The sequence below is a fragment of the Pinus tabuliformis genome, chromosome 4_2 (genome assembly GCF_031772625.1).
Source record: "Pinus tabuliformis cultivar Carrire ecotype Pingquan chromosome 4_2, CPIR1, whole genome shotgun sequence".
In the NCBI taxonomy this organism is placed as follows: Eukaryota; Viridiplantae; Streptophyta; class Pinopsida; order Pinales; family Pinaceae; genus Pinus; species Pinus tabuliformis.
The window spans coordinates 1148968481-1148984122 of record NC_142304.1 but is presented as its reverse complement, the minus strand read 5'-3'; positions in this window follow the sequence as shown (position 1 = coordinate 1148984122).

Sequence of the window (15642 nt, the reverse complement as noted above, 5' to 3'; positions counted from 1 at the left end):
TCGCAGGACAGGTCAGAACACATTTTGGGGCACCTCCTCAAGTCAAACTGATGGCCGACATATGCAATTTGAAGGACAAGCTGACAGACAACAAATCATCATCTTAGCCTCTGCTCATCAAGCCACTATTTATTTTTAGAGTTAGTTAACTAGTTAGGAGGAAGGTTGTTTGAAACCTCGTCAAATCTTTGTACAATCTATTTTTGCACATTAGTTAGAATAGTATTTATACCCTTCCCATGCATTTAGAGAAGGCTCCAGAATTTTATAAAAAACATTTGCAAAGAATGCACTATTGTGAGTTTGTGAATGCTTTGGTGAAATTATGGAACATGATCGTTTATTTTAAATATCATACTACTTTCTTTTGTTGATGCACTATTGTATACTTGGGAGATTATTTGATCTGAAGAAAGGAGTTGATCCATGTCATTAGTCAGACGAGCAGAAATTCACACGTATGGTACTTTCATCTTGTATGATTGATTATGTTTTTGTTTAATTAGTGACAACACTTTATTTTCATGAACTATGTATGGGATACATTCTTTCTGTTAAGCATTAATTGCACTATTGTATGATGCCTAGCTAAAATTGTCTACTTTCATATATAAATCATCATATATGCGATATAGTTTATACAATTTCTTTGACTAACTATTTAGTCAAAGAAATTATCTTTATACATTATCATCTCTATTTTATGCATGATTGATCTTTATTATCACATGTCAAGCAGATATCTTTGTAGATCACATATCATACAGAAATACCCGGGTTTATATTATAATAAGTTAGTTAGAGATTTGCATAATAGTATAGGTCATTTATATTATCATTATTCTATTGCAATCACTCGTGAACCACCCACTCTCATCTTAAAACCCACATTGGGAAACTGGTCCCATTATCCCCACTCGGAGCCACCACTTTAAACGAAAAATGAGCTATCTTAAGGTCCAGACCAGGTGGCTATCCCCCATGTTTCGACAACAGAAATCTAAGGCCGCAATAGGTTCCAAAGACTCAGAGGGAGTCTAGTTAGAGAGGGAGCTTACAGATTCAGAGGGACACTCTGCAACCCAAGAAGAGCGCGTGGTCAGTGGTGAGCAAGGGTGCTCTTACAACTTCCAAGAAGGAATCATGGAAAGAGTGGAAGACGTTACAAGATAAGAATAAGAAGTGGTTTTCTTCCAATAGTGACAACGACACTTTTGAGAAGGGCGTAGTTCACTGTACAAGGATTGTTGCGATTGTGAGCGCCAAGAGTTGGGAAAGTGTTGCGAGCAGTGATGATGATGACGAGATACTTCCTAGTCTTGGAAGTACCTACCTCACTAAGAGGGAGTGTAGATTTGTGTAGCTTGGGAGGTACTCCAAGCCCTAGGGTTCAGAGTTTGGAGGGGAAAGCACCATAAGGGCAGCTTGTGGGCTTGGAACCCAAGTATGAGGCTTCAAAACCCATCATGTTTTGGGGAGAAACCATGATGGATTCACGGTATGTGATGGATGAGGATGATAGTGCTTGGAAAGACGATTCCAATGCATCGAAAATCGTCCAAATCCGAGTTGTAGTTAGAGAGATATGAATATTTAAAGTTAACAAATTAATTTGGTTGTCAAGTAAGCTGACTTGATATGTGTCACTTCAAGTGAGACATTGAGCCATTATATGTGTATAAATAGAAAGTGTATTGAGGTCATTTAAGCATCCAAGTGGGCAATACACCTCGAAAATTTTCGATGGAGAGAGAAGAAGCCTAGCTGCATCTAGAGAGAGCAAGAGACAATGTGAAAGAGGCTAAGGGACAACGTGGATACTTCTATGGTGGAGGCCGGTTGCTGTAGGTGACATAAAGATATGTTAAGGGTTGTTTTAAGGCAAGTTTAAGGGTTTTTTCTTGACTGGTAAGCTGGGTAGTGTAGGCCGCAGATCTAGAGCTAAGGACGCAATTGTTTCAAGGGTTGTTGGTGGAGTTTTAAACCCTACATCAGTTGTTGGGCTAGGTTGTGGGCCATAGCCAATAGTTGGGTCACTTCTTGTACTATGTTTGAGTTAGAATTAGCACAAAAGTACCAACGTGTGGGTGGAGGAGCCTCCCCTTGTAGGACTGCAACTTTTGGAGGGAAATTTGCTGAAGCTGTGAGGACGAATAGGGCTATGAGTGATGCCCTAGCTAGAAAACAACAGTACAAAAGTTAGCATGGTGTAACACAAAACATATTTAGAGAGGTGTATTGGGTCATGTGGTGACCAGAATTGGATCAGACTTGTTGTAGCATGTCGGAGCCATTTATATGACATTCTGAGGTGAGGAAAAGTCATATTAGGTGGAGATCTGGTAGTGATGATATTGGCTGCCATAGGACTATTGAAGGGCAGTGTGTTGGCTACCCAAGTAGCCCTAGATGAGCTATCTTAAAGGACGAAGAGCAGCTAAAGGTTGGGTGAAGAACGGTGCTGAAGTGCAACACTTTGATGGACTAAAGTTGTTGCTAGCATGACAGATTGGAGTTCAGAAATTGGCCAACCCAGAGAACAGTTGATGAGCCCGTGTTCATTGTAGCAAACTTGACTTGTAGCAGTGATATAAGGAAACCCTCCCGAAGTCTCGATGTGTAGTGGCCTTAATGGACTAAAGCACTAATAGTGAGAAATACGGGTGCAACAGGACAAGATACGACATAGAAGTGTTGCAGCCAAGTTTGTCATTGTATCTTGTAACCATAAACTGTTGTATTTATCATATTTGGATTAATATAACTAAGATTGGTGATTGTACATTATTGTACAATTTTGTTTAAAACTTATATATTGTGCATATGTCATTTACTGCTTTATATTTTTGTTGTGCAAAGTAGTTTGTGGTTGAGATTCTTGGTTTGGTAGCGTCAATGATTTTAAGACTCTAACCTAGACCCAAGGTCATGGAACTTCAACATGATCAACATCCTTTATATACCTCTTAAGCAATGAAATATGGAAAACATCGCGGACTTTCACTACTGGAGGCAGTGAAAGTCGATAGGCCATTGGTCCAATCCTCTCAAGGATCTCAAAAGGCCCGCAATACCATGGCTCGAACTTGGCACTTGAGCCAATCCTCAAAGAGCTCTTCTTGGGCTTGATGTGCAAATACACATGCTCCCCAACCTGAAACTCCTTGAATACCCTGTGCTGATCAGCATAACTCTTATGTTTATCCTGTGCTACCTTTAGATTTTTCTTTATAACCTACATTTCATGTTCCATGTCTGCCAACATATCCGGTCCAATAAGTACCCTGTTCACTGGATCACTCCAGCTGATGGGAGTATTACAACTCCGTCCATACAATGCCTTTATAGGACTTATCCTCAATGACTCTTGATAACCATTGTTATATGCGAACTCAACAAATTGACTATACTCCTCCCATCTCCTCTGCTGGTGCATCACGTACATCCTTAACATATCCTCCAAGATCCCGTCGACCCTCTCTGTCTGTCCATCTATCTATGGATAATAAGTTGTACTGAAGGCCAACTTTGTACCCAAAACTGCAAATATCTCCTTCCAGAACTTGGAAGTGAACTTTGTAACCCGGTCCAACACAATATTCTTCGGAACACCATGTAATCTCACTATCTCTTTGATGAAAACCTGTGCTACCTCACTGGCTGACTATGTAGTCTTCACTGGAATGAAGTGAGCTACCTTTCTCAACCTATCGACAACAACCATAATAGAGTCATTATGTCTCACTGTCCTCGGAAGACCTGTAATGAAATCCATGGAAATGACCTCCCATTTCCATTTTGGAATCACAATAGGTTCTAGTAGAGCACATGGATGCTTACATTCTATATTTACATGCTAATAATCTAAATATCTAGCCACGAACTCTGCCACTTCTTTCTTTAGATTCGACCAATAGTAGAACTTCTTCACCGCCATCAATGTCTTATGATATCATTGGTGACCTGAGTATGGATTGATGTGAAACTCCCTCAAGATAAGCTTCTTCAGCTCACTGCAATTTGGTACATAGATCGTATCCCTGAATCTCACCAAACCATCTGACGTGAGATGATAGTCTTCATCCTGATTACCTGTACCTGTACTGGTATCGGTACATGTACCTGTACCTATGCTTGTACCTACACCCACACATGTGCATGTACTTGTACTTGTACCTGTACTTTGTTGTAACCTATGCATGATCTCCATGTACTTGTCATCCCGCTGTCTTGTTTCCAAGATTTTATCATGTAATTCTGTCCCATAAGAGTTCGTAGTTGCTATATGATTTACCTGTACCTTCCTGTTAGGAGCATCTGCAACCCAATTATCCTTTCCTTTGATGTCTCGAAGTCGAACTCACTGAGGGTGGCCAACCATCTAGCTTGCCTAGCATTTAGATTCAGTTGTTCAAAAAAATACCTCAACCCACTACGGTTTCTCAACAAATCTCTTGCCAAGAAGATAATGCCTCCACATCTTCAATGCATGTATGATCACTGCTAGCTCAAGATCATGCATCAGATAGTTCTGCTCATGCTCATTCAGTTTCCATGACTCATAGCACACTACCCATCCTTCTTGCATGAGAAATCCACCAAGTCCTCTCTTGCAATCATCTGTACACACTACAAACTCCTTGTTCGGATCTACAATATTTAGCACTAGTGCATGTGTCAACAACTGCTTGAGCTTCTCAAAACTAGCTGCACATTTTTCTGTATATTCGAACTTCTTACCTTTCCTCTACAATGATGTGATAGGATATCCAATGAGTGTTAAGTTTCAGATTAACCTCCTGTAGTAACCCGCCAATCCCATGAATGATCTCACTTGATCCACATTCTTAGGAGTTGCCGACCCCATGATGGTCCTTATCTTTTATGGATCTACTGTTATGCCTTCTTTGGAAACGACACGTCCCAAGTAATGCACCTCTATTTGAAAGAAGTTGCACTTGCAAATCTTAGCATAAAATTGATGCTCTCTTAGCAATCTCAACACTGTTGCTAAATGCTCAACATGTTCTTCCTCATTTTTAGAATATACCAGTATGTCATCAATGAATACAATAACAAAATTGTCTAGATAGGGATGCAACACACATTTCATCAAACACATAAATGTAGCTGGAGAATTATTCAAACCGAATGGAACTACAACAAACTCATAATGCCATACCTGGTCCTGAACACAGTCTTGAAGATATCCTCTTCCTTGATGTGTACTTGATGGTATCCCGATCTCAAGTCAATCTTAGAGAACACTACTGCTCCCTTCAACTGATCAAACAAATCATCGATCCTCGACAATGGATACATGTTCTTGATCGTTACCTTGTTCAATTACCTGTAATCAATGCACAATATGAGAGTACCATCTTTCTTCTTTACGAACAACACTAGTGCACCCCAAGGCGATACACTTGGCCTAATGTATCCCTTGTCAAGCATCTCCTTTAACTGAAACTTCAACTCTACCAACTCAGGTGTGCTCATTCAGTAAGGTGCATTTGATTCTGGAGCTGCCCTTGGCAACAACTCAATAGAAAAGTCTACCTCCCTGTGAGGTGGCCACTCTATAATGTCCTCAGGAAATACATCCTGAAACTATTGTCGAACTGGGTATCTACTCAAAACATCCCCCAACTTCCTTACCTTTCTCACTAGAAACATGCACTGCAAACATCACACAACCTTTTCTGCAACTACACTTATCCTACATAACGGTAACCATCCTCACTGATGTGGGCTTCTTCTTCCCCTATAATATTTTATTTTCCCCACTATCATCCACACACTAAATGGCCTTGTTGAAGCAATCCACTTTGGTCATGTGAAGGTACAATCAATCCATACCCAAAAGAATACTATATGAACCCAATGGCAGTACATTCAAATGTGTTGTTGTAGGCATACCATTTAACTCAAATGCACAAGCTCTTACCCAATGGTGAACTCTCTTCTTTGTACTTGTAGCCAACTACACCAACCAAGATTCTACATGCACTTATTTTCTCAAACCACACTTATCCACCAGGTTAGGATTAATATAACTATAGTTAGATCTAAGATCAATCAAAATAGAAACAACTTGATCACAAATCTTACCTTCCATCTCAATGATAGACTCCTGATGATTTGCCTGCTTGTTGTCCATAACTGCATAGATACGAAGAATGATATGACCAGCAACACCAACTGTATGCGCCTCCTGATCACTATAGATCTGGGGTCTACCACTACTCTAATACTACGGAAAATCCCTCTTACGATGATCCTTACCACATATCCAACACTACAATGGTTCCCTACCACCACCTCTAGCCTGCTGCTCTCCATGTCCTTTCTTAGTTGTATTGAACCTCTTGTAAGGAACCACATTTTTTTTCTCGCTTGCATCTTGAGGTATTCCTCGCTTTTGTGGCCATTTTCCTTTATCTTTCTCATTTCTTTTCAAGTCACACTTAGGCTCAACTTTGCGCTTCGACTGCTCATAACAATGTTTCAACTTTCAGATGGCCTTTTCCAATGATCTAGGCTCATCGAACTCAATCCGGTCTTTGTATGCTACTATAAGTCCACTGATGAATCTCCTAACCTCGACTTCCTCCTCCTTGAGATAAGGAACATATCTTAAAAACTCCAAGAATCTGATAGTATACTCATCATTTGTCATGGAACCGATCCGCAACTCATAAAACTCCTTAGCTCTGTCATCAAAGTATCTTTCTAGCAAATAATTCTTTTTGAAGAGCCTCTCAAACTCATGCTAAGTCAAATTGTCCTCATGTATACCTTTAACATTCTTCACATCTTCCCACCAAATATCTGCTTTACCTTTGAGACTGAAAGTGGTTATCTTTGCTTTCATGTTTTTTGAATAATCATGCAATATGAAGAATTTCCTCATACCAAGCAACCATGCCTCTGCATCCTGTGATTTCTTCATCTCTCCATCAAAGGTAGGTGGCTTTGCTTTCTTAAACTCATCCAACAAGTATCCCCTATCACTCCTCCTGTAAGGATGATAACAATGACGATCATGATGCTTGTCTGAACCAGAACTAGAATAGTACCTGTGTCCATCACCTCTCCTATCCGGAGTGTCCAACAACCTGCCATCTCTGATCATGTCATCTCTGTCTGACCTGTGACTACCATAAGACCTGCTACCATATGCCCCATTAGTTTTATCCTCCTTCTCATGGCTGATCCGAAGTGGTCGCTGTCGCTGGAATTCTGACAAACTCTGAAGTAGTATTGCATTAACCTCTTCTTGTTTCTCTTGTTCCTGCATGATTTTGTCATTGTATACCTTACAACTCCTTATTTATTCATTCAAGATTCTCAATGTTTCTACCAAATCAAAAGAGAGCCCAACACCACACTACTTATTCAATTCTTAGGGAGAGTCTTTGTAGTCTACCATCTTGCTAGTCATTTGATATCTTTCCTGCAAGGCATACTATGTTAATTAAACCAAATCACAATAAACCAACATACCTTAGCATAGTTCGAGGAGGATATCTCATCTGCAAGATCATCAAATCAACGTGATACATGTATAACATAATCATAACATCATATAGACATATGATACATAAGAACATAACCATGTAACCATCAGTCTAGCTAGAGTCCAGTCATCAATGCATGACCATATCAACTACACACATACCATGACTACATGCATGACAACAAAAACCATAACACCATTGTATACTTGACCACATGCAAACATTAACATGCATAAGAAATGTGTAATCGACCACACACACGCATGAACGCATATGATCAAGCATGAACGACGATACTTGTAACCAAACCTACAAGAATGATACATGTAACCAAGCATGCAAGAATGTAACCAAACATACGAGAATGTAACCAAGCATACAAAATGACACATGTAAGAGACATATAACTATATGTAACCAATCGTACACTCATGACAACATCCTTATTCCCATGGTGACATCACTACGACCATGACCAACACCATGCATATGCAACAAGCACATAGACCACAAGGATGACTGACACATGTACAACCGACATGAATGCATGACAAACACATTCACCCAAGGAGAGCACAACCACACTTTGATACCAATATGTAACCACCCTCCTCCCACATCTACCCAAGTAATCGGCCAACTAGGGTAAAAATGTGATGAGAGAGGCCACTATGAACGGATTCAACCTCCTTGGTGACATTAAGGAAATGGAATCAACAAAACACATCAACCATACCTTCCACATCATCAAGAACATGCCTAGGAGTCATCTCAACCACTTAGACATCTTGCCCCTAGGTCCCACTGATCTTTTAGACCTCTTGACCTCTAGACTCTCTCATGCTATAGGCATGCCAGCGTCCAAGGACCTTTGGACGCTCTCACAGGCCTGCAAGCCAACGTCCTAGGACTTTTCCCACCAGAGCTGTGCCAACGTCCATGGAATTCAAGGCACGTTTCTAGCGCATAATTCCGGTCAATGCCTAGAACTTGCTATAACTTTCAGAATCCATCAACGACATGATCAAAAGTCTAATAAACCAAAAATCAACCTCAAGACTAGGTCTGACCATCCCAAACCGGGAATGATATTTTGTCAAACACATGGCATGTATGCAATCTACAGGTCTAGGATACAAGATAGAGTATGAATGACAGAAAACTCTTATGAAACATGACAATAAGGACCACCACCTTCTCCCTTGAACTGTTATAACATCAATTAGGTCTTGCATTCATAATTTTAACAATTACAAGTAAATACATGAAATAACCATGGCATGAACTAGTCAATTAACCATGCTTATAACCAACATAAAACAATGTAAATAACAAAGGTATAACAACCATTAAATCCACATATAAACAAGTGAAAAAGAAAGAGAATTTAGCTTTCATTAATCACAGGCAAATCCGACCAGGTTTGGGACTTCCACGTACCACCCGACCGTAGACATGGCTAAACCAAATCTTTCTTTCAGCTAGTCACCCTCGTGCCATATTCGAAGCTTGAACGTGGGATATCATGGATAAATTAATCCAAAAATAATCAAGGGAATCCAAAGGTTAAACCACCTCCACCCTCACCAAACCGTGATCACACCAAAACTGGTGCTCCGATCACAACCGAACCGAACTTGGAATGCCATCCAGAATCCATCACTATCCTTGAGGAATTTTTTGTCTCCTTGTCTCTCAAGATTTACCGCAATCCAATCCCGGATCACTAGGCCCTAAACCAAGACCAGTCTCTCAGGCTTTACCGCAATCCAAACCCAGATCACTAGGCCCTAAATCAATATTTCTCCCTTAGGATTTAATATGTATCCCACCAAAACTAGTCAAGGGATTCCTAGGCCTTTGGGAATGAACCTTGAAACCACCTCCGCCTCTGATTCTGCAATCCATCCGACAAACCAAATCTCAAAACCAAGATAAACACCCCAACATGCCATGGCATCCAGAAAAAGGCCAGGCTAGGCTGAAAACCATTGTCATAATTCGACAAAACCATGCCACCAACGACAAGAGAACCACACACCAACATGCAAAGCCATGCATGTAAAAACTAGCTAGGAAATCACACATGCAATATGTTACCTGCAAGTATTCTTGTTGAACCTGCCTGATCCTTCTCTTCCTTCCTTTCCCTTTGCTTGCTTCCTTCCTTGATCCAAAGCTAGAGTGCTCTAAGGAACTCTATGTGACCAACAGTGAGAGTGAGAGAGAGAATAATGAGGGAGATCCAAAACTTGAACTGACAAAAGGTTACCAACTGATCCTCATAAGCATTTTTATTAACGAGGTCTCTATTTTCTTCATTTTCCATTATTTTCTTTTAATTTCCTCCTCACATGCAATCTGTGACCTTTCACCTTACTTTTCTCCTAATTTCCTTTATTTTCATAAATAAATGTGCCAAAAATTCCTTTTTGCCTTAAAATGCCTTTGCCTTAGCCTTTGCCAATTTCCTCAGCCATAAACACATCCAATGATGCCCACTAGGATATCTTTTCCCAACCTCTAGCTTGGAATAAGTGTCCCTTAACCGTGGTCTTATTTTGCCTTTATTAAATTTTATTACATGAACTTTTCACTAGGGTTGTTGAATTATTAACATAGCTCCCAGCTCCTTGAGGGCGATGCCATTAGACTTCCTCACTCTTTTTTGATGGGTATGTCATGGTGCCAAAACCATTTGAGATCCTGATGCTTTAACTCCTAACTCGATTTTTTCTGGATGTGATCTTTTATGACCCTGTAATCTCATCTCTTCTCTCATCAAGTATACATATTGGATTCTATCCATTTGATCCACATTGATAACTTCTAGTCCCTATTTTCTCACATGCTCCACCATATCCTGGAGGTTGATTCACGCTTTCTCTATTATTTCCAGCAGTTCTGGGTCCTCTTTCTTGCCTCGCTTGGGGTCATTTCTGCATCTCACTCAAAATTCTTTGATAGGTCAGGGATATCCCCGCTATCCAATATCATTGGTCGACTACAACATTTCTTCCTCTTTCCCTTCTCTTTTTTCCTCCCTGTCCTCTTCATCCCCCCCTTGACCCTCTGGGATTTCTTCAGATAGGACTTCAAAGCTGTTTATCTAAGCTTTTCAACCCTCCTAATTTCTTGGTTTTTGTCTTCTATTAGGTATGCCCCTTAGAGTGGGTCTTACAAAACTGTATGCATATTTTAGGTCTATTTCTTTTCTCTGTTCGTCCATTTTACTTAAAGGGTATTTCCTTATTAGGTGTCCATCTGCATGGCATCTTCTACATTTGAATTGGATTTGCTCATAGTCCACTGGTTGTAACCAAAATTTGTCTCGAAACTCTAGTTTGACTGCCTCAGGCAATGCCCTAAAGATGTCCATTTCTACACAAATTTTTGCATACGATGTATATCTTCCTTGTAAAGTTGCTTCTAAAATTTTAATAAATTTTTCTGAGAGTGTCTCCTATTAGCTTTAGAGTTGTAGGGAGCCAATAGTCCAGGGGAAGGGAGTACAACCTAACCCAAACTGGGACACATGTAAAGGTTTCCTTCTCCGGGGTGAAATTGTCCATCCATGGCCTCATGTATAAATGGGTTGATACAAAAAAAATAGGGACTGCCATCAAATATTTTGTCTTTGTCTTCCATATTGGCAAATACCACCATAAAAAATCCCTTAGACCCTAGGTGTAACTCTATTTCTCCTCGTGGTTTCCAATGATGTTTGATCCAATCACACAAGGATTTTTCTGTGGGCCAAAGACCCATAAACTTGCATATGACAACATATGACCTCATACACTCCCTGAAGGCCTGGGTCTCAAGATCAATGATCAATGTCGTCAAGATGACCAATGTCTTTGGCTTACATCATCCTCTGGAGCCTTTTGAATTTTGTTGTTGCCACTGGTCTGTTTGCTTTCCTGTCCGGCCCCTGTCTTCATTTAGTCTATGTCCTTTCCCACCTACTTTTGTCGATCCTTCAACATTGTCTGACATAATGACTGCCTATGCACTGAAGCTCGTCTTGAATCCCTTCCCTTTATCGATTACCACATTCCTATAGGAGGGAGCCCTACTCCCTCCTCCTCTGAGAACCATTTGCATTAAACCCAAGTTACTGCCGCTCAGAAACCCTTGCTTCTCCCAAGAATCACCAAGCCCATTCAAATATCCTTTATATATCATTAAGGAGAAAAAAATTACTTTAATATCAATATAGGTCGATGAGACCTCAATAAGTTATAGTTGACAAGATTTTTGGATTGGAAGAACCCATAAATAAGTACATCATCAGACATGTAAACTTGTATAGCCTGAAAATTTCCACAAAGGAAGAGAGAAAACCTCATAACTTCAACATATAACTTAAAAGATAAATAACATAAGACCATGGTGAAATGCCTCGAAGATATAATCACGAATACACAGAGAAATCAATCTAGGGTTTCAGGATCATCAAAACTAGAATGACGAATATGAAGTCTTCATAAGAAAAAAGGAAACCCCAAAGTATTGTTATGAAGGAAAAAGTTTCAAAATTCCACCTTGAATACTTTAATACCTATGAAGTAATAAGAGAACACAATTATTATTCACATTTCAACATGTAAATGAACTAAATTAACTATGAATAAAAGGGACAATATTCAATAAAGGATTTTACCTGCCCCAATTAAGCCCTTATCCATTTGATGTAGTGGTTCTGACTAGTTCAATTGGGTCCAGTTACCCTCTCTCTCCTTGCTGGATTATAATATATCTATTATTTACCAATAGAAAGAGAGAAATCAAATCTTCCCTCTTACTGTACACATGCAAGCAAGCATATCCTTAAGTTGACTTTATGGCTAAGCTAGGCTGCAACTAAGGTTTTCCATTATGTGAGGGGACTTCTAAAATGCAGATTTACTCTAAGATGCAAATAAAAATCTAATCTTATCTTGAATTGGAAAATGATAGCCTTCTATCAATTTGAGAGCATATGAACTAACTAATCAGGGGAAGAGGATTGTTTGTTTGATTGAATTCGTTATATGTTTTTAATTAATTAAAGAAGTAGTTCATTTAATTAATGAAAGAGAAAACAAAATGAGAATGTATTGAAACAATAAACAGTTACTGCTGAATACATTCAAATCTCAATGAATTCATATTAATTATAATTATGTTTTGTTCTTCAGAGATAGTTCCTACATAACTTCAATAGCATAAAACAATTGATACGATAATAATATTCAATATCAAAATGCAATACACTATTTAGAACATTAACTAAAATTAACTAGAGAAATTATGACAATAATAGATTAATTGACAATCCAAACAAGAGTGCATTGGAATGAAAATTTATTAAAATCATACCAGAATATCATTATATATGTTGCAGTCCCTGAGCAGCGTCAACGCCTTGAATAAATTGCTTACAGTAGTGCAACACAATCTTCTATTTCAAAACTCAAAATATTTTGTCTCTCCATAATTCAACTCACAATACATTACAATAGTGCAAATGCACAGAAAGAAAAATCACAGAATTTTCCCTTAACACCTCATATCTGAAGTTTTCCCCTCACCTACAACTAATAATCCCTTACAATAGTGATTTAGAATTCACTAGTTGCAGAGAAGAGGAACCCCTTTTCCTCATTCTCAAAATTGATATTTAATAATTGCAAAAACCTCCAATTATGGAGAACTGTTGCGAGTGGTTTTCCAAATCTTAAATTAGAGCTGCAAATTCCCCATTTTTCTCTTTGTTTGTCTCTTTCCATTGCTCCAAAGGGTCTCAGATTTGAACTTCTCCAATTGATCTCATGTTACACACCAATCAAAACCCAAAATAAAAATAAATTAAATTGCACATTAGAAATCAGACAAAACAAACTCTCATGAAATTGATAAATTAAAATAAATAAAATCCAAAGAAATTCCATGCTATGATTGCTTCTAATGGATATGATTGACCTTTGAGTATTATTGGGGAATGAATCAGGGATAACAATTTTCCTAAGCCAATGAAATTTGCCCAAATCATATTAGGAAAAACCAATTGTTGTTGCAAATTCATCACTTTGTATTCTACTAAATTTTTGGGTCATTAAATGATTAAATTTTTCTAAACGTATCATTCCCAGATTATTTTCCTAAGTTTTAGATTTTCAACGAGCTATTGTCAGCTTCATTTGGTCAAGTAAATCTTAAGATATGCCTTTCCAAAATTCAAGGGTTGAAACTTCCAAAATTTTGAAAAAATACGTATGTAGGTCAAAATTAAACAATTTTAATTAAAAATTCTAATTTTAATTAACTATACAATTAAAATTAAATAATTATTAAATTAATTATATACAAATTATTTAAAATTAAATTAATTACAAATTAATTAAAAATTGAATTAATTAAATATTACTTTAAAAATTATATTATAACAATAAATATTAATAAAATATTAAAAAATGTGGGTAATTGGCTTTTTGGGAGCTCTTTTTTAAGAGTCCCGAAATTAATGAGGAGGAGGGGAGGGGAGTCATAAGGTGGTGTCAGAGTTTCAAAAGTAATGAGATTTCGAGGGGGAGATTTTAAAAAGTTACGAAATGTTGAGAGCCGAGGAAGAGGGAAGAAGATTTCGGAGCTCGGAGGAATAAGGGTTTTGGGAAATGATAAGGAATCGAAGTTTCTGATTTGGGGGTTTTAAAAAATCAAGTTACGAGATGTGAGAGAGGTGAGGTGAAGTGAGGAGTGAGGGTTGAAAGGTATAAGGAGGATTCCAGAAGTGATGGATTTTGGGACCGAGCTATAAAAAACAAGGGAGCGAATGTCGTAGCAGTAGTCCTTGTTGGGGTGCTAGTAGCATGAAACACAATCAGAGAGGAATTGTTGATTTGTTGATTTGCAGAGATGGATGATAAAGATTCCTAATACTGTCAATTCGAATAGCTATCTTGTTTGAACAAAAATTCTCCGAAGTAAAATAATCTAATAATGGCGCAAAAACGGTGCGAAAATTGTGTAAGTCCAAGAAATTCAAGTTAAAGATAGACATAGCCTATAATTTATACCCACAAAGTGAGCGCTTATTGAAGATAACGATGAACCACAACGAATTTCATGAAAGAAAAATAGCATATGAAATAGTAAATAGTTGCTAATACTTTTATTTCATAAACATAATTGACTTATTATATGGTTTGTTTGTGGCCAGAACTGTAAAAGTTTTAAGATTTTTATAAAAACTTAGGATAATAGGTTTCAAATTTCAATTCTTTGTTGTTTTAATGCTAGTTTGTAGCTTGCATTACTTCATCGATATTAAATGTTTAGGGAAACATTTTTTTTTGCTAAAGCAAGAGTCGTACCTTCTTTATCATTAGAACGTAAAATAAATTACATAAAATACAAAAGTCCACGTGGCGCTGTGGACCAAGGAAAAACTAATCTCTAAAAACCAAGGGCAACGAGATAAGGGCCAGAAACCTCGAACCCTACCAACCAAACCACCAGACCCCCAAAAGACAAACAGTGCCGAGGCCATAAGGTCAACCCATAGAAATCAGAAAAAGGGACCAAAATTACAAGAAATCGGGTTTGAATGGGGGAATAACCCATGCACATATGGAATACTCAAAAAACAACAAATCCCGCCAAGAAATGGAAAATAATCTGCATTCGGACTTGCACCCTTAATCTCAACGGACAAAACTCCTCGCCCGATCCAACGACTGAGGAAAACATCATAGTACCTAGAAGCTCGATGATTAACCGCTTGGTCCCACTTACATGCTCGTTTATTCCTGACTGTAGATCCTCCGTGCTTGATTTGACAGCTAAGGATCATATCGCACGGGTCTAAAGCACCGATAGTTAGCGCGCGATGAGGGTGGTATTCATTCCCTCCCCTCGGCCACGTGTAGTGTGGTGAGTGGAATCGCTCCCATTTCATAAAAACTGCTTCCAGCTTGAAAGGCTCGCGATAAACCAAATACCACCCCGCGAGCGGTATTGTGTCCATATGAAGAAAATCTGGGGTATTCCGGCCGCCAAGAAAGCTCGGATTCCGGCCGCTCGCTCCATCCCCTTTGTGCCAGTTCATGAACCCATGTAAAATGAAGCTCCATCCCTC